The sequence below is a fragment of the Mustelus asterias genome, chromosome 16 (genome assembly GCF_964213995.1).
Source record: "Mustelus asterias chromosome 16, sMusAst1.hap1.1, whole genome shotgun sequence".
NCBI lineage: Eukaryota > Metazoa > Chordata > Chondrichthyes > Carcharhiniformes > Triakidae > Mustelus > Mustelus asterias.
In genome coordinates this window covers 51,245,769-51,266,606 of record NC_135816.1, presented here as the reverse complement: position 1 = coordinate 51,266,606, position 20,838 = coordinate 51,245,769, and positions in this window count along the sequence as shown.

The window sequence follows — 20,838 nt, the reverse complement described above, 5'->3', positions numbered from 1 at the left end:
CGGGGGAAGTTTTTTACACAAAGGGTGGTGGGGGCCTGGAATGCACTGCCAAGTGAGGTGGTTGAGGCAGTTACGTTATCCACAGTTAAAACTTATCTTGAAAGGCATATGAACAAACGGGGAACAGAGGAATGTAAGCAGTTGGTTTAGATAGATAAACGTGATCGGTGCAGGCTAGGAGGGCCGAAGGGCCTGTTCCTGTGCTGTACTGTTCTTTGTTCTTTAATTGTGGTCCTATCAGAAAAATGATGGAATCCATAATAGCTTTTATACGGAAACTGGATAAACATTTGAAACGTAAAGAAATAAAACGGAGTTAAAAAAGGGAAGACAAATGAATTTAGTAGACAGCTCGGTGAAAGTCAGTGTGGTTGCAAAGTATCAAATGATCTGCTGCTATGCTACAAAATTATAATGCTATGATATGATGTAGGAAATTGTTAATTTAATATTTAATCTTCAGAAGGTTCAATATGGTGCAGATTCACTTTGGGAAAGACATCTCATAGCATAAGAGTAGCAAAAGAATATTTGGTGAAACTCCTCTCTCTGCCATGCTCCACTCCTCAATCCCCATGGCTCAGACAGGCAGATACTAAGTAATCAAATCAATCAAAGCCAGCTGGTTATAGCTGAGTCAGGAGAAGATGCTTTATAATTAGCCCTGGATGATACAGGGAAGGAAAATCGACCGGGAATCTGACTGTAATCCTGAAAATATTGCTGGAAACATGCCTGTATGGACATTGAATAAGGACAGGACTGCGTTGTCCTCCTCATCATATCACATTCTCTGAGCGAATTCATGTATGAAGACAGACACTTAAACAAGGTTCGGGAAGAAGACCATTATCTATGGTCTCCTGGCACAATAAAGATAAGCACCATGAGAAGAGGAGAGGAGAAAAGGGCAGCAGGTTAAATATAGTTTTAATATGTCATTATCAAATTAGCAAATCTATTTCACTTATGATTATCCTCCATTTTTCCACACTTCAGTTGAAGTTTAAAATTTATTTATTCATGTCACAAGTAGGCTTTATTAACATCGCAGTGAAGTTACTATGAAAATCCCTTCGTCGCTGCACTGCGGAGCCTGTTTGGGTACATTGAGGGAGAATTTAGCATGGCCAATGCACCTAACCAGCACATCTTTTGGACTGTGGGAGGAAACTGGAGCACCCGGAGGAAATCCATGCAGACACAGGGAGGATGTGCAAACTCCACACAGACAGTGACCCAAGCTGGGAATCAAACCTGGCTCCCTAGCATTGTAAGGCAGCAATGCTAACCACTGTTCCACCATGCTGTCCTTCACTTCCCTTTCACTGCCCTTCAAAGTGAATTTCTAATCTATGAGATTCTGCACCAATTTTGATCTGATCTTTGTTATGTCTGGAATAGAAAGTTAGAGTAAAATTATAAATACAAGGTGTATAAGATTGTTACGTTTTGGGACAGTGTACTTAATTTTAGGTAAAATTAAGGGGATCATGTGACCTGTTGTGGAATCTGCCTGACCACAGGCCTGAATGGCATAGTCCTTAAAGATCAATGGGAGGCCCAGGTTGCTTTGCTGAAAGGATGTAAGGCATTCACACTTGGAGACAATGGCAGCAGTATTTGTGTTTACAGTGGTTAGACTGCAAGTTTCCCAAGTCCCAGGAAGGTGTGGAAAATGTTGTTTTGTAAACAGTTTTATTTTGCACTGTCCATTTACTTCTAAGATAGAAAAGAGTTGGGATCTAAAGAATAGTTAATCAGCTTTTCTACCTGGATACAAGGCCCATGTGATACATGTTGTCATGGAGATGAGCTTTGAAATGGAAAGGGTTTCTGAGAAAACTTACACACAGATTATCTAACAAGAGCCAGGAGACAGAGACCAGTTAAAGGCTGAAAGTCTGTCATTCCCTGCGGAGGAATGAGTTTGTGTTTGGATTGGAAAGATCAAATTTCTGATGGTTTGAAATGAGGCTGAACCCAAGTACATCGCACCTGCTCAGTACATTTACACCACATATTTTTTAACGTCAACAATAAATTTGGCAAAAAGGAACAGACTGAGCCTATTTTCTAATGCTTACATCCTGTTGAATTCCTGAAGTCATCAGAACTTCACTGATATTAAGTGACAGGGTATTAATTCTTGCACACTATTATTACGAACCATTGCCTTACATGGATATTGCCACCACGGTAAACCCAGTTATCCATTTTAATAATTGAACCAGTTTAAGCATAACTGCACATAAGTAAAGTCACAAAGTCCATGTGCTTGTTGAAGAGGAGCAACAAAATTAGAGAAAGGAGCATTTACTGCTAGTGCAAGTATCAACCTTTCCCAAGCCTGATAAGGTCTAGATCAAATCCAATGCAGAACTCACACTAAATTTTGCAGACATTGCATCTGAACCATCATTTTCAAAGGTCACTTTTCCTGGCATCTATAATGCCTTCCTTTGGGAAACTAGGTTAAAAGGTGCAGTTACAGTGGCAGTGCAGATCAGAGGCAGACTTCTAAGGAGATATTTAATAACCCTCAGCAAAGATTTATCCCAGTAAGAAAGACTCTTCGAGAAGGATGCATTGCCCATGGCTAAACAAGGAAGTTAATAGTACCAATTGAAAGAAACACTGTACAAATCTGCAAACATTTTGTAGTAGGTCAGAAGATTGGTCAGATTATAACAAGTAAAGAATGACTAAAAAAATAAAGCAGAAGAAAGTAGACTATGAGAGGATGATGGTTATTAATATAAAAACAGAGAGTATGAGTTACTATGAGCATTTAAATAAGGAAAGGGTAACTAAAGCTTGCACTGGTCCTCTCGAGAATGAGTCTAGAGAATTGATAACGGTAAACAAGGAAAAAGTGGAGGCATTGAACAGGTATTTTGTGTCTGTCTTCATTGTGGAAGACTTAGAGAACTTGCCAAAGAAACCAGAAAATCAAGAGGTGAATTGGAGGGAGCAACTTAAACCAATCACCATCAGCAGGGAAAAGGTACTGGGAAAACTATTAGACTTAAAGGCTAACAAATTTCCAGATGGTCTGCATTCTAGGGTCTTAAAAGAAGTGGCAGCAAAGATAGTAGAGACATCGTTTATAATCTTCCAAAATTCATTTGATTCTGGAAGGGTCCCAGTGGATTGGAAAATAGCAAATGTAATACCTTTATTAAGGAAGAGTTCTACTTGTTTAGATTTTTTTGAGGAAGTAACAGCAAGGTGGATAAAGAGGAACTTGTAGATATGGTGTGCCTAGATTTCCAAAAGGCACTTGATAAGACGCCACATTAAAGTTTACTACACAAGATAAGAACAGATGGTGTCATGGGTAACATATTGGTGTGGATAAAGGACTGGATAGCTAACAGGAAGCAGATAATAGGGGCTAGTAACTAGTGCAGTGCCACAGATTCAGTTTTGGGGCCTGAACCACTTATAATCAATGTCAATGGATGAAGGAACCGAAACGTATGATAGCTACATTTGCCAATAACACAAAGATAGGTAAGAAAATACATTGTTGAGAGGAGGTAGAAAGTCTGCAAAGGGATATTATTAACAGGTTGAGTGAGTGGGAAAAATCTTGATAAATGGAGTATGATGTTGGAAAAGGTAAACCTTGGCAGGAAGAAGAGAAAAGCCGTATGCTATTTAAATGGTGAGAAGATTGCAGAACGCTGAGGTAGAAAGGGATCCAACTGTCCTGGTACATGAATCACAAAAAAGTAGTGTGATTAGGAAAGCAAATGGAATGTTGATGTTTACTACAAGGGGGAATGAAAAATAAAAGTAGGAGAGTTTTACTTCAGTTGTACATGGCTTTGGTGAGACCACTTCTGGAGCACTGTGCACAGTTTTGGTCTTCTTATTTAAAAAAAGATATAATTGCGTTAGAAGCAATTCAAAGAAGGTCCACTTGACAAATTCCTGGGATGAAACGTTTATACATGAACAGCATACCCATTGAAGTTAAAGAATGAGAGGTGATCTTAGTGAAACATATCAAACGCCGGGGGACGGGGGGAGGGGGGGGGGGGCGGGGGGGGGGGGCGGTTGGATGTGATAGGGTGGATATTGGAAGGATGTTTCCTCTTCTGAGAAAGACTAAAACTGGGAGATGCAGTTTAAGAATAAGAGTTCTCTCTTTTAAGGTGGAGATGAGGAGAATTATTTCTCTTAGAGGGCCATTGGTATGTGAAATTCACTTCTCCAGAAATTAGCACAGGTTGTGTCATTCATTGAGTTTATTCACGGGTGAGTTGAACTTTCCACAGACAATGGAGTCAAGGGTTATGGGGGCAGACATATAAGTGGATTTGAGATCCACAACCAGATCAGCTATGATCCTACCGAATGGTGGAGTAGTCTAGAAGGGCCAAATGGGCTACTCCTGCTCCAAAGTCCTATGTTCCTATGTAAATATTTTAACTGCATGGAGATATTAAGAAAGGAAGACTTGCACTTACATAACACCTATCACGATCTCAGAACATCCCAAAGTGCTTTATAGTAAGTTAAGTATTTTTGAAGTGCAGTCACTTTGTAATGTGGAAACATGACACCCAATTGGAATACAGGAAGATCTCTTAAATAGCAATGTAACTAATCTATATTTCTGATATTGATTGAGGGACATAGGGGATATTTTACCTGCTCTTCTTTGAAATGGCATCTTTTTACATCCACCAGAGAGAGGAGACAGGGTCTTGGTTTGACATCTTATCTGATAGACATGCCTTCAGTACTGCACTGGAGTGTCAGTCTAGATTTTTGTGCTCAAGATATTACATGGTTGATGCTTAACAGTAGTAAATTGACAGTGTTTTTTGCAAGGTGGACCCCTGAGCAGTAAATGTCATTCACGATTCTGTTTTAAATAGCAATCAAAGATACTTTGATTCTGACTCAAGGCTCAAGTTTGAATCTGGTCATGCAGGTGTATTTTGACAGATAAACACACATATTTACTTGAAGGCACAGACGCTAGAAATGACAGCTTCGTGACTTAAAAAAAACTTGCAGAACTATCAAATAGGTCAAAGCATCTTTGATGTCAGCAGTTATGGGAGTTGTGCACCAGCTTTTCAACAAACACTGCACCTTCAAATAATCTCAAAACTCTTCACAGCGAACACTGTGGTGGACTTAGCACATTAAACTTGGCGCTGTTCGGTGAGATCTTCAGTTAGAACATTTGTTTCACATCTTTAACCTTGGAAATTCTCTTGGTTCCTTGCTGGTATTGAGCAAGATGTGCTCTCCCGCACCCTTCCATTATTTACATATAAATTATTACAACTTGTGATGCGTGACAATCAAGCACGAGGTACAAGGCTTCAGCTATTGAAGGCTTTTATTAGCAAACAATGGAACTAACTAACACGAGTACACCAATTCAGACTGGAGGGGTCCCGCCTGAGCAGAGGGTCTTATACCTCTCCCCAGGAGGCGGGGCCCGACCGGGATGTGCCATAACAACATCTACCACAGGTAAACACCCTAACCCAACAACATTATACAACCCCCACAGTGGCAACACCCTAACCCAACAGCAACATAGGAATAACCCCACAGTGGTAACCAACGATGGTTCACCACATTCACCCCTCCTTTAAAAACAAAGGCCGGCGGGGTGCGAAAACAGGTCACATATATACAAAATTCACAAGTCCAGACGGTCTGGAGGACCGCACCGTCGCTGTGATCTCCTCAACACCGGTTGCAACACCGGAGCAGGTGCTTGCGGTGGCGTTCTCTCCAAAACAGCGTCCGGCTGTCCCCTCGAGGACTCCCGGGCCGGTTGACCCTGGTGAGGCGATGGTGCAGGGGATCCTGGAACCTTCTGTGGTGGCGCCGATCTCCGAGTCTCAGGCAAGCTGTACATGGGAGTATAACTGTTATGCACTGGTCCCGGTGCTGACCGCGCCACGTCTGGGGAAGAAATAAGTGATAGGGGATTCGTGACAGGGGGTATGGGAGCGACAGGAGTTGCTACGTCCCCTGCGGGCGCCAGGTCTCGAATAGAGACTGTGTCCTCTCGCCCGTCAGGATATGCCACATAGGCATACTGAGGGTTGGCGTGGAGGAGTTGGACCGGTTCGACCAAGGGGTCGGACTTGCGGGCCCTCACATGTCGCCGCAGAAGGACGGGTCCTGGGTACGTCAACCAGGCTGGTAAGGAGATCCCCGAGGACGACTTCCGAGGGAATGAGAACATCCTCTCGTGGGGAGTAGCATTGGTTGCCGTACACAGGAGGGAGCGAATGGAATGAAGCGCATTTGGAAGGACCTCCTGCCAACGGGAGACTGGAAGGCCCCTGGATTTCAGCGCCAGTAGGACAGCCTTCCAGACTGTAGCATTCTCCCTCTCCACCTGTCCGTTACCCCTAGGGTTGTAGCTCGTGGTTCTACTAGAGGCAATCCCGTATGAGAGCAGGAATTGCCTCAAGTCGTTACTCATGAACGACGAGCCCCTGTCGCTATGTATGTAGCAGGGGTACCCGAACAGGGTAAAAAGATCACTGAATGCCTTAATCACTGTGGCAGTCGACGTGTCCGCACAGGGGACAACAAACGGGAACCGGGAGTATTCATCTATTATATTGAGAAAATAGACATTCCGGTCCGTTGAGGGAAGGGGGCCCTTAAAATCCACACTCAGCCTCTCGAAGGGGCGAGTGGCCTTGACCAATTGTGCCCGGTCCGGTCGATAAAAGTGCGGTTTGCATTCCGCGCAAATCCGACAGCTTCTTGTTACTGACCTGACATCCTCCACCGAGTAGGGCAGGTTGCGGGCTTTTACGAAGTGGTAGAGTCGGGTGACTCCAGGATGGCACAGGTCATTGTGGAGGGCCTTCAAGCGGTCCTCCTGCATGATGGCGCATGTTCCGTGCGAGAGGGCATCCGAGGGCTCATTGAGCTTCCCTGGACGATACATAATATCGTAATTATAGGTGGAGAGCTCAATTCTCCACCGCAAGATCTTATCATTCTTGATCTTGCCCCTCTGCGTATTACTGAACATAAACGCCACGGATCGTTGATCCGTGATCAGGGTGAACCGCTTCCCCGCCAGGTAATGACGCCAGTGTCTGATGGCCTCCACAATGGCCTGAGCCTCCTTCTCCACCGCTGAGTGCCGAATTTCGGGACCTTGAAGGGTGCGGGAAAAAAACGCGACGGGCCTGCCTGCCTGGTTTAGTGTGGCGGCCAGGGCGAAATCAGATGCATCACTTTCCACCTGAAAAGGGATGGATTCATCCACCGCGTGCATCGTGGCTTTCGCAATGTCGCTTTTCAAAGCCTTGAAGGCCAATTGGGCCTCCGGCGTGAGTGGGAAGGTCGTGGACTTGATGAGCGGACGGGCTTTGTCCGCGTAGTTGGGGACCCACTGCGCATAATACGAAAAGAAGCCGAGGCATCTCCTCAGTGCTTTTGTGCTAGCGGGCAAGGGAAGTTCAGTAAGGGGGCGCATACGGTCTGGATCAGGGCCGATGACCCCGTTTTCCACCACGTATCCAAGGATAGCTAACCTGCGCGTACGGAATACGCACTTCTCCCTGTTATAGGTCAGATTCAGGCGAGATGCAGTGCGCAGAAAGTTTTGGAGATTCGTGTCATGGTCCTGCTGGTCATGGCCGCAGATGGTGACGTTATCCAGGTACGGGAAGGTAGCCCGCAACCCGTTCTGGTCCACCATTCGGTCCATAGCACGCTGGAAGACCGAGACCCCATTGGTGACACCAAATGGAACCCTAAGAAACTGGTATAGACGACCATCCGCCTCAAAAGCCGTGTATTGTCGGTCCTCTGGGCGGATGGGGAGTTGATGGTAGGCGGACTTAAGGTCTATGGTGGAGAACACCCGGTACTGCGCAATCTGATTGACCATATCAGATATGCGCGGGAGAGGATACGCATCCAGCTGCGTATAACGGTTAATGGTCTGACTGTAGTCGATGACCATCCGAGGTTTGTTCCCGCTTTTAACCACCACGACCTGTGCTCTCCACGGACTAGCACTGGGCTGTATGATCCCTTCTTTGAGGAGCCGCTGAACCTCAGATCTGATAAAGATCCGGTCTTCAGCGCTGTAACGCCTACTCTTAGTAGCGATGGGCTTGCAGCCTGGTACCAGATTCTTAAATAAAGAAGGTGTGGTGATCTTTAGTGTGGAAAGATTGCATGCGGGGCGCTTTGGGCAATTTGGAGGCTGCGGCTGATTCCCTACTGCCAGTGAAGGGAGTGGCCCACCGTACTGTAGGATCACACTCTTCATGTGGACCATAAAGTTTAGTCCGAGGAGAATTGGCGAACAAAGGTGCGGTAACACAAGGAGCCTGTATCGCTCGTACATTGTGCCCTGCACCTCTAGGGTTACCATACAACGTCCTTGGATCGGTACAGACCGGGACCGTGATGCCATGGAAATTGTCTGTTTGGCAGGTAGAACCCGGAGTCCACACCTTTTTGCAGTGTCAGGGTGAATAAAACTCTCGGTGCTCCCACTGTCAAACAGACAATACACAGTACGACCATTTACCTTGATGTTCATCATGGAACTGTCAAGCCTGTGATGCTTTGTCTGGTCCAGAGAGATCGACGCCACCATTGGCCCCTGGGCGTCACTGCATGCAGCCGAGGTTGATACTGAGGACCCCTGCTGGTCGCTCCTGGTCGTCGTCGACCATGATGGCCGCCCCCATGAATCGCACGTGGGTGAGGGCGCCAAGCGTAGCGACTCCTTGTGGTCTTCCTTCTCCTCCGTCAGCCACGATGGCGCCGTCCTGGATTCGCACGTGGTCGGGCCTCGCGGGTACCGCGACGTCGAAGGAGATTGTCTCTGCTCTGGAGGGTCACAGGCTGCACTGCCGTTCTTGGGCTTCGACCTGCAAACTTTAGCATAGTGCCCCTTTTTACCACACTGACTGCAGATCGCCGTTTTTGCAGGACACTGTTGCCGTGGATGCTTGGCTCTGCCGCAAAAATAGCATCGCTGGCCGCCTGGAGCTGCCGCCGTCGTCGGATCGATATGGGAGCACGAGCCCGTGGGGCGAGGAGGGATTTGTGCTTGCTCCTGCCACGTTGTCTCCACGTGGTCTTCGGGGTACAGAGCCAAGCTTTTCGACGCTGCCTCCAGCATCTCAGCCATCTCCATCGCTTGGGTCAAGTTGAGGTTCCCTTTCTCTAATAGCTTAAGCCGGATGTACGACGACCCTACCCCTGCTACGAACGCATCTCGGGCGAGGTCGTACATATATTGCTCTGCCGACACATCTTTGCAGTCGCAGCCCCTGGCAAGCTGCAAGAGCTCATTGGCGTAGTCCTTCATGGTTTCGCCCGACTGCCGACGTCGTGTAGCGAGGAGGTAACGAGCGTGTATCTCGTTGGGTGGTCTCGTGTATCGTTTCTTCAAGAGCTCGATGGCCCTCGGGTAAGTGGTGGCCGCATGAATCGCAAGATAGACCGTGTCGCTTACCCTCGCGTGGAGGACCTGGAGTTTGTCGTCGTCCGTAGTAACAGCTGCAGAGGCTGCCAGGTCGTCCTCGAAACACTTCCACCAGTGGTCGAAGGTGTTAGCGGCACCGACCGCACGTGGGTCCAGCGTCAGACGCTCTGGTTTTAGTATTTGTTCCATACTCCCTTTACTGTCGAGAGTTTTATGTTTGCTAATAAAATTGATGCGCGACAATCAAGCACGAGGTACAAGGCTTCAGCTATTGAAGGCTTTTATTAGCAAACAATGGAACTAACTAACACGAGTACACCAATTCAGACTGGAGGGGTCCCGCCTGAGCAGAGGGTCTTATACCTCTCCCCAGGAGGCGGGGCCCGACCGGGATGTGCCATAACAACATCTACCACAGGTAAACACCCTAACCCAACAACATTATACAACCCCCACAGTGGCAACACCCTAACCCAACAGTAACATAGGAATAACCCCACAGTGGTAACCAACGATGGTTCACCACAACTTGAATCACAGTTTCTGAGCCACAAGTAGCTCTCAACTCTTTGGGCTTCTAATACCTCCATGTACATACACCTAAATTGGAAGACCGCACTAAGCATCAGTTCAGAAGATTGAAGTCACTGGGAGAACTGCCAGTAAACAGCTTAAAAGGTTACAAAAGGAAATGATATATTGGCTGTGAATCTTTGATTTTGTCTCCCCAGGTTGGCAGTAGAATCACACAAAATGCAAAATTATGACAGCTAACTGTAATTAATACAACATTGATAAAATATGACCGCATCATTCTTTTAAAAAGCTACATAATTTAGATAATTAGTTATACAGTCACCAACTTGCATGGAAAAGTCATTAGTTTCGTTAACTACTCGCACCTGACAAGACACAACCTCACGGATGCAAATACATTTTTGGACAGATAAACCTTTCCAGCCTGAAAATTAAAATTCCTGCTTAATTTAATCATAAATAAATTGCCCACACCTCTTCGGATCATATTGATAACTTGAATCTAATGGAGTGGAAAGGCAAGAAGTCACTTTGCAAAAGTACAGGCCAAAGATAATGTGCAAAGGGTTTAAACAGGCTCTTACGCTGCACTAAGTAGAGATTGTCACTTTGATTTAATGCACTAATAAATAATGAACATACCACAGTATTTCAATCTATTTATCCCTTGAAGTTGTTTTGCTTACACTGTTAAAAGGAATCATTCATCTTTCAGAAGTTTTTGCAGCAGGCCCCTATTTCATCATTTTAAAACTTACTACACAACTGACTACTCATTTATATGAATTATTTTTAACTGTTTGCCTACAACAAGTAACTAAAAAGATACATATCTTGAACCAAATAGGGTAAGTTTTAAAATGACCCTATCCTGAACTAACATTTGTTCTGGAATTCTACCACCCCACCCGCCACGGGAATTGGAGCGGGTGAGGGGCGGACAATGGGAAGGTCCGTTGACCTCAGGCAGGCTTTTCCAGTCTCGGGTCGAGGGAGGCTGTAAAATTCTGCCCCACTGAAGTCTGCTGCCTGTAAAGATCTTGGGGGCGATTCTCCCAGCCCGCTGCACTATTTTAGCAGCACAGCGGGCCGGGAGACTCAAGCGGAGGATGTTTAGCGGGCTCCCCGCTGGACGCCACAGCCTCCATAAGTCTCCGGGAGCCGGATTTCTGCCACCGTCAGCTCCGCGCCAATTTCTGGAGCGGATATAATTTATGTTAATCCTTATTTTAATACAATTTACATTTCATTAGCAGCCCCAGGAATGAAGGAATGAATGCGAGCCTCTCCCCCCCCACCAGGGGTGTTTCAGTCTAGTGGGGCTTACAATAGCTCCCCACTCGCGGGGAACTGGAGGCCTGACCCCACAGGAGTGAAGGGGGCCCACGAGGAGGTCGGGGGTGGGGGGGGGGTAAGCGTGGTGCCCCCTGGGCATTGCCAGCTTGGTAGTGCCAGCATGGCCCCTGGCACTGCCCAAAGGGCAAAGTGGCTATGCCCAAGGGGGCACCTTAGCACTGCTCAACGGGCATTGGGCAGTGCCAAGGGGGTGGGGCCTAATGGGGGTGTGGCCTCTGGAGATGGAGATTGGTGGGCGATCCCACTGCCACTCTGCAGTTGGGCTGGGTGACAGGGGGAAGGAGGCCAGCGAATAGGGCTGGTCATTGGGGTCGGCCAACCGGGGGGTTGGGGCTGGGGGCGGAGGAGGGAGATTGGGACTGCCGGGGAGGGTGGGGTGGGGGGAGGCGAATTTTGAGGCGGGCCGGAGGGTGGGGGTGGGGGAACGAGGTTGGCCCGGACATGTCCAGGGGGCCAGTGATCGAGCTGTGGGGGGTCGGTGAGGCAGCGATGTGGGGTTACGGAGTTGGCCAGCGATCGAGCTAATCATGGATTTATGATGCTTAGATAACAGCGTGTACTCTGACATCTGAATGCAAAGGTTCTTGATTCAAGTTCCATTCCACTGATTTGAGCTGCTAGTCTGACACATCTGTGAAACAGTGAGGTACCCAAGTCGTCAAATGGATACAAAAGATCCCACGGCACCACTTGAAAAGCAGAGAGTTCTCCTGGTTAACATTTAACCCTCAACCAAGACCATCAAAACAGAAAATATGGCCTTCACATTGCTGTTGTGGAACCAAGCTGTGAGCAAATTGTTCAATGTTGTGAGGTGACAATACAACAGTGACTACAATTCAAAAAGCACTCCACTGGTTGTGAAGCACTTTTGAGATACCCTAAGGATTTAAAAGATGCCACGTAAAGGCAAGCTCTTCTCTTTTGCGCTACTTCCATTAATTTTAATCACATTAACTTGTTCACTAAAAAAAATTCCTAACAGCACAGTATCTTAAAAAGTGATCTGCTTTGCATAGTATTTCCATTACGATTTTGGATTTCATGAACTTGATATGACAAGACACATGTCCTGGAGGCTGGGTGTCTAATTCCTGTGATACAAACACAAACTTGGCACAATCACCAGGCTTCCTATGTCTCCTGCAGTCCTAAGAGTTTCATTGTGTTTGCAGAAAATGAACATGAGCCCAAGGCAAGAGAAGCAAATGGCAGGAAAGATGGAAAAAGAGGCACACACAAAAGAAACTCAATTAAAATAAGGGCTTTAAAAGTACAGACCAGAAAGGGACAAAAATCAAAATGATACTGAAAGCTACATATTTACAAAAAAAAATACTTCCTGCAGTGAACTTAAAATATCACTGTTTGAAGACTTATAATTGCTGGTAACTTTTGATTTTGTGGAAATCAAGGAATGCTTCTCTACTCTCCTTCAGAGTTGAAATGATTCAGTCTTTACATCTCTCTTTGACTTTTCAAGCTGTAACAGATGACAGGCTGAGGAAACTATTAGCAAGACTGGTTTTTCTAGAGGGCTCCCCCTCAGGATCAGCGTGTGGGTGGTTAAAGAAAAAGGTTCGCACAAAAAAAAATCCAAGGGCTCGCCCACGCACTTACACACTACATCCATTAGATAATATGAACTGTCAGCAGAATGTACTGCAGCCTGGATGGAATTAAATCCCTCCCAAAGCTTTCCCTTGTCAAGTCTGGTTACTTTTCACTGATTACTTCAGCACTCTGTCCATTTTGTGGGCTAAGACATATAACTCCATCCCCCCACGAACATTTACAAAGTTTTCTAAACTATGTCAGATCAAGTAGGTATGGGAAATACCCAACATTGGGTTATATTTATATCAGCCTGGTGAGTTACAAACACTTGCTGGACGTCCCCAGGAGAATTTTGAACTGTCAGTTAAATCCTGGCTGGGGTAGGGTTGGGAGAGGTGCGAAGAAAAAGGGGGGGAAGAAAGGAATTGGGTGGGATCTGGTTGGAGACTGGCAACAATCTTCAACATGCACTTGGTTAAGTATGAGTATGCCTCAGTTAGGCATCCATTTTAACTCATGTCAACCAGTTTCTAGGTCACTATATTTAGACATGTGAAATATTTGCATGAACTTAATAAAATCTAGTGAATCTTATTCACCATAAGAGGCCCTCTTACTGGGGGAGGGGGATGGAGGAACAATAGTGGAATTTGCTAAATTGTTGAGACCAATGCAGCAATGGTGGTCAGGATTTGAAAATGTGATCTCACCAATGCCAAAAATAAATTCCACTCTCGAAGATAGTGGAGATTTGGAGTTTGCACACTCACCCCATGTCTGCGTGGGTTTCCTCCAGGTGCTCTGGTTTCCTCCCATAGTCCAAAGATGTGTGGGTTAGGTTGATTGGCCATGCTAAATTGACCCTTGTGTTAGGGGATTAGCAGAGTAAATACGTGGGGTTACGGGAATAGGGCCTGGGTGGGATTGTGGTCGGTGCAGACTCGATGGGCTGAATGGCCTCCTTCTGCACTGTAGGGATTCTATGATTCTATGATAGATGCTGGGGTCAATAAGACGACATTTTCCTGAAGCAACAGGTCAAGGGTAGAATTTACTGAACCGCCTCTGCCAAAATAGTAGAATCATTAGCAGTTTAGGAACTCATTGACAGGTAAAGCAATCTTTGCTGAGACACTGTAACTGAGCCAAATCATTAGCATCCCACCCCCTGAGTCCCCAATGATTCAAAAAGATGGGAGATTGACACCTGTCAATGGAAGAAATTGTAATTAAAGGAACCATGGCATGAGTTGCAATGGTTTGACTGGTCATTGCATGTTTCAGGCTGCAGCAACCACGGAAATGGAGAGGAGACATGGGAGGATGGCTAACAGGTCTCTCACTTTTACCTGGAGGTCATACTGTGGAGTCTGAGGGTCAGAAGTGAGTTCATCTTTTCCAAGGATGGAAGGGGTCAACTTCTGCAGCCAAGTTGGCATGGATGGAATTGGCCAAGGAAATCAATAGCAGAACTGTGGTCCCTCCTACTTGGAGACAATGCATTAAGACATTCCAAGAACTCAGGAGGGTGATAAAGCTGTGTGGTGTAACACTTTCAGGCACTTTCAGGTTGTGGTGGATTTCTATCCACTAACCACAGGAGACTCAGGTACGGGTTACAATCGTTTATTCAAGATTTAAGCATGGAGAGCACTGTCTTAGTGACCCCTAATGCAGCATTTCATCTAATACTGCACTCACACACCAATAGCACTGTCTTAGAGAGACCCCTAATAGAGCATTCCCCTCTAATTCAGAACTCGCACATGGAGAGCACTGTCATAGAACGACCCCTGAAACCAGCACTCTCCTCTCATATAACATTCCACCCAAATCAGATTTCCACTACATTTTATACACCGTCGATCAGTACACAGAACATTGTTTCATTTCCAATCTGCTCTACGTAGAAGTTTATTATTGAACCATCACCCAAAAGCAGGACTTGTTCTCTCCTCCTAGCTAGAGACTATCTGCTGACTCATAAGAACATAAGAAATAGGAGCAGGAGTAGGCCATCTAGCCCCTCGAGCCTGCCCCGCCATTCAATAAGATCATGGCTGATCTGAAGTCGATCAGTTCCACTTACCCGCCTGATCCCCATAACCCCTAATTCCCTTACCGATCAGGAATCCATCTATCCGTGATTTAAACATATTCAACGAGGTAGCCTCCACCACTTCAGTGGGCAGAGAATTCCAGAGATTCACCACCCTCTGAGAGAAGATGTTCCTCCCTAACTCTGTCCTAAACTGACCCCCCTTTATTTTGAGGCTGTGCCTTCTAGATCTAGTTTCCTTTCTAAGTGGAAAGAATCTCTCCACCTCTACCCTATCCAGCCCCTTCATTATCTTATAGGTCACTATAAGATCCCCCCTCAGCCTTCTAAATTCCAACGAGTACAAACCCCATCTGCTCAGTCTCTCCTCATAATCAACACCCCTCATCTCTGGTATCAACCTGGTGAACCTTCTCTGCACTCCCTCCAAGGCCAATATATCCTTCCGCAAATAAGGGGACCAATACTGCACACAGTATTCTAGCTGCGGCCTCTCAAATCCCCTGTACAGATGCAGCAAGACATCTCTGCTTTTATATTCTATCCCCCTTGCGATATAGGCCAACATCCCATTTGCCTTCTTGATCACCTGTTGCACCTGCAGACTGGGTTTTTGCGTCTCATGCACAAGGACCCCCAGGTCCCTTTGCACAGTAGCATGTTGTAATTTTTTTCCATTTAGATAATAATCCAATTTGCTATTATTTCCTCCAAAGTGAATAACCCCGCATTTGTCAACATTATACTCCATCTGCCAGATCCTTGCCCACTCACGCAGCCTGTCCAAATCTCTCTGCAGACCTTCTACGCCCTCCACACGATTCACTTTTCCACTTATCTTTGTGTCGTCTGCAAACTTTGTTACCCTACACTCAGTCCCCTCCTCCAGATCGTCTATATAACTGGTAAATAGTTGAGGCCCCAGTACCGATCCCTGCGGCACGCCACTAGTTACCATCTGCCAACCAGAAAAGCACCCATTTATTCCGACTCTCTGCTTCCTGTCGGATAGCCAATCCCCAATCCATGCTAACACCCTACCCCCAATTCCGTGTGACCCAATCTTCTTCAGCAACCTTTTGTGAGGCACTTTATCAAACGCCTTTTGGAAATCCAAAAACACTGCATCCACCGGTTCCCCTCCGTCAACCGCACTAGTCACATCTTCATAAAAATCCAACAAGTTCGTCAAGCACGACTTTCCCCTCATGAATCCATGCTGTGTCTGCTTTATCGAACCATTCTTATCCAGATGGCCTGCTAGTTCTTCTTTAATGATGGATTCCAGCATTTTCCCAACTACAGATGTTAAGCTAACCGGCCTGTAGTTACCCGCCGTTTGTCTATTTCCTTTTTTAAACAGGGGCGTAACATTAGCCGTTTTCCAATCCGCCGGCACTACCCCAGAATCCAACGAATTTTGATAAATAACCACTAACGCATCCGCTATTACCTCTGACATTTCTTTCAGTACCCTGGGATGCATTCCATCCGGGCCCGGGGACTTGTCCACCTTCAGTCCCGTTAGTCTACCAAGCACTGCCTCCCTGGTAACATTAATTGTATTGAGTACCTCTCCTCCTACCAACCCTCTATCGTTAATATTCGGTAAACTATTTGTGTCTTCCACCGTGAAGACCGACACAAAAAACTTATTTAAAGTTTCAGCCATTTCCTCATTTCCCACTATTAAATCCCCCCTCTCATCCTCCAAGGGTCCAACATTCACTCTTGCCACTCTATTCCTTTTTATACATTTGTAAAAGCTTTTACTATCATTTTTTATATTTAGAGCTAGCCTAGCTTCATAACCTATCTTTCCTTTCTTTATCACTTTCTTAGTTGTTCTTTGTTGTTTCTTAAAGTTTTCCCAATCTTCCGATTCTTCACTATTTTTGGCCACTCTGTACGCATCGGTCTTTAATTTAATACTCTCCTTAATTTCCTTCGTTATCTACGGCTGGTTATCCCTTTTCTTACAGTCCTTCTTTATCACCGGAATATATTGTTGCTGAGTACTGAAAAGGATCTCCTTAAAAATCCTCCACTGTTCCTCAGCTGTCCTACCTACCAGTCTGCTCTCCCAGTCCACCTTAGCCAATTCAGCCCTCATCCTATCGTACTTCCCTTTGTTCAAACAGAGGACACTGGTATGGGACCCATCTTTCTCCTCTTGTATCAGAAATTCGACGATATTGTGATCACTTGACCCAAGAGGGTCCTTCACAAGAACATCCTTAATTCTACCTACCTCGTTACATATTACCAGATCTAAGATAACTCGTTCCCTCGTCGGTTCTGTAACATACTGTTCAAGGTAACTATCCCGACAGCATTCTAAGAACTCTTCCTCCATCCCACCCCTTCCAACTTGAGTCAGCCAATCAATATGCAGGTTGAAGTCCCCCATGATTATTGCCATTCCATTTTTGCACGCATCCATTATTTGCTTGTTTATACCCCTCCCCACCTCAATATTATTATTTGGGGGCCTATAGACCACGCCTACTAGTGTCTTTCTCCTCCTACTATTCCTTATCTCTACCCATAACGATTCCACGTTTTGTTCCTTAGAGCCTATGTCATCCCTCACTACTACCCTGATATTATCTTTTATTAACAGAGCTACCCCACCACCTTTTCCTTCCTGTCTATTCTTCCTAAATGCCTGATACCCCTGGATATTCATCTCCCAGTCCTGGTCTCCCTGCAGCCACGTTTCTGTAATGGCCACTAGATCATACCCAATAGTGCTGATTTGCACCATCAACTCATTAACTTTGTTCCGAATGCTTCGTGCATTCAGGCAAAGTGTCTTTATTCCATCTTTTATCTGGACCCGATTTGATGAAATGCTATCAACCTGTCCCTCGCCCTCTACTCCTTTAACTACTTGAATGCCCTCATTCACTTGCACTCGCTCCCTCTCCTCTGCCATTGATTTCGTAATTCCTCTTACCTCTGCACCCTTCCCCCCATAAATTAGTTTAAAGCCCTATCTTCAGCCCTAGTGATACGATTCACTAGGACTCTGGTCCCAGCATGGTTCAAACGGAGACCATCCCATCTATACAGGTCCCATCTGCCCAAATACTGGTGCCAATGCCTCATGAATTCGAACCCATTCCTCCCACACCAATCCTTGAACCACGCATTCGTCTCCTTAATCCTATTAACCCTGCGCCAATTCGCGCGTGGCTCAGGTAGTAATCCAGAGATTACCACCTCAGTTTCTGTCCTTCTAACAACAAGCAACCAAAACCTTGCTGGAGGGTCTTTGCTGATCTGAGGTCCTTGAAGGTGTGTAAGTTCATCACGGTGATATAAGCATTTCACTGGCATGTGATTTTACTTAATGTCAGGTTTTCCTAATCTACTCATTTCCCCTAACAGTGCTAAGCCACTCACCCTAACTTTTCCAACATTTTCTTACACAGCACTCATCAGAATAGCACACTTTGCAGCTCCACTCATCCTTCTCTCTCTCTCCAGGCATCTCCTCAAGCCTTCCTTTAAGTAGGTGACACTCACACTCAGCTCCATCCTACTGCCCTCTCATTCTCGTGCCTCATAGTCATCCTCAACAAGTGCTATCCTTCCTTTCTACCAACAAGCTATGGCCAATGCTCATAATTCTACTTCCTCTCGCGCAAGAAAAGAGACCATGCAACCTCAGAGAAAAGTTTCACCTTGAAAGCTACTGGCAAGGAATATCCAACTAACCCACTGGGAAGGAGCTCTTTTTCCAGAGGACTGCAGATGTTGGCAGTGACTTACCTTGAAAACCTGAGGCTCTGACGCTCAGCCGTTGAGAAAGTTGGTCCTACACCTTTAGATCTGTTGTGGATCTCTCATTTCATAATTCATGTGTTTTAGAAGTTTCACTTTTAATTTGGGGGCTTACAATGTCAAATGGAAGATAAATGGAAACATTTATTGAGAAGCCGGTGAACAACCCTTAAAGTAAGTGCAATTTGAACATAGCTGGGTGACTACATTTAGTTAATTAGAATTAGAATTAGAACAGCAGAAACTTAAATATTGGAGGGCCTTTATTTCAATAAGGGAATTCAATTATTGATGTAGTCCACAGGTCAAAGACACCAAAAGCACCTTCATATGGAAAGGGGTCTTGATGGACCCAGCAAGTCTGGAAAGAGGGCCACTACCTCTATTAGATGTATAAATTATTAATTTGGGTCCCAGAATCAAAGGGCAGGATTTTCCATTCCCCCGCAACATGTTTTCTGGTGGCGGAGGTGGTTTGTCATTGGCCACCAGCAGGATCCTCCAGTCGTGTCAATGTCTATGTCCTTTTGCATGGCTTGCCCGTTCCATCACCGGGGAACCCACTGTAGACTGTCACCATTGGCGGGACCGGAAGATCCTTCCGGTGAGAAGGGTTGGAAAATCTCACATAAAGGTTGTTTTGAAGGTAAAAGACTTACATTTCTGTTTAGAATATGTTGAGTTTGCAACATTGTCTGGAGATGGGCTGTGGGGATTAAAAAAAGATTCATTTGCCTTAATTTATCTGTAATTTATCTGTTTGCGCACAGAAACATGCAGTCAGCAACCTATTTAGGTAGAGCTTGGAGCAGAGAGAGAAAAATCTGCCAGGATTTGCTTGTAAAGCAGCTGTAGAATTTTCAGCTGTACAACAGCTGTGGAGGGCAGACTGGGAGAAACAGTCTGCATTCACCCAAAGCCAAGACAAGGAACACAAGGGCCATTATAAACCAGGGGTGTTCCTGATTTTTAAATCACAAAGCATGAAAGTGACGAGGCCCAATCTTGAGCTGAGAAGTCCACAGTTGTGGAGCTTTGACTAAAGGTTGGAGCATCATTGAACTGAATGCTGAAGGAAGGATTCCTGTGAAATCTTGTGCTTCGGAGAACAGTAGGTACACTAATGAGAAATCAAAGTGAATTCCTGAGAGCTGTGGCATACCTGATTTGTTTCCGAAAGGAGAAATAAATGATCTCATAAAATATCAGAAAATTCTTGAGCAGAGCAGGATGTAAAAAGGGAACTGGATTCATACTGGTCTCGACAAACGAGTATCAAGCTATCAATGCTTGCTTTGTTTCAGTTCCTTATATACAGTAAAGTCTGTTTTTCTTTTAAAGTATGAAATCTTATCGCATAATTTATTTCAGTTAATCGCTGGGTGTTCAAATATCTCTTTAAATGTTAATGGCCTCCACAGAGTTCATAACAACCCTGTGCTGGGGGTCCCGCCTCCTTGGAGTTGGATCTGTTACAAGTCAAGTTGGAAGCTCGTCTGACCTGTAACGTTTTATGTTGAATTTGGCTAGGATGAGCATGAGAGGTTTCACTTCAGGTGTGATTCAACTGACCCACGAGGAGCTTTTATCAAAAACAAATTTTAATTAAGAATATTATTGACATGTATAGTAAAACAATTAGCAAGAGCTTTTAACAATTTGCAAACAAGAAACACAACAACCACGATAATGTATAACTCTTAAGGAATATCTCTAATGTGTTCCAAACAAAGCCAACATCCAATACCCAAACCCCTCCAAATAAGCATAATCCAGCATAGGTTAATGCCCCTTGTTACAGGAATCCAGCCTCTGGGTTGAATGCTGAAAATCTCTTGTGAAGAAACTCAGAAGAGGTTGTAGTCGAATCTGTTTCCCTAAACACAGCTTCCTTAAGGCAGGATGGCAATAAGCCTCTCCTTCAGCTAACTGATAATAGTTTCAGAAGCAAACAAAGAGAAGAACATGGAGAGAGAGAGAGACAGCTCCTTAGCTTGCTGCTAAACTGCTTTCAATACCCTCCCCAAAATAAAACTGAAAGCCCAAAGGAAACAAACGCCTATCACCCGACTGCCACAAG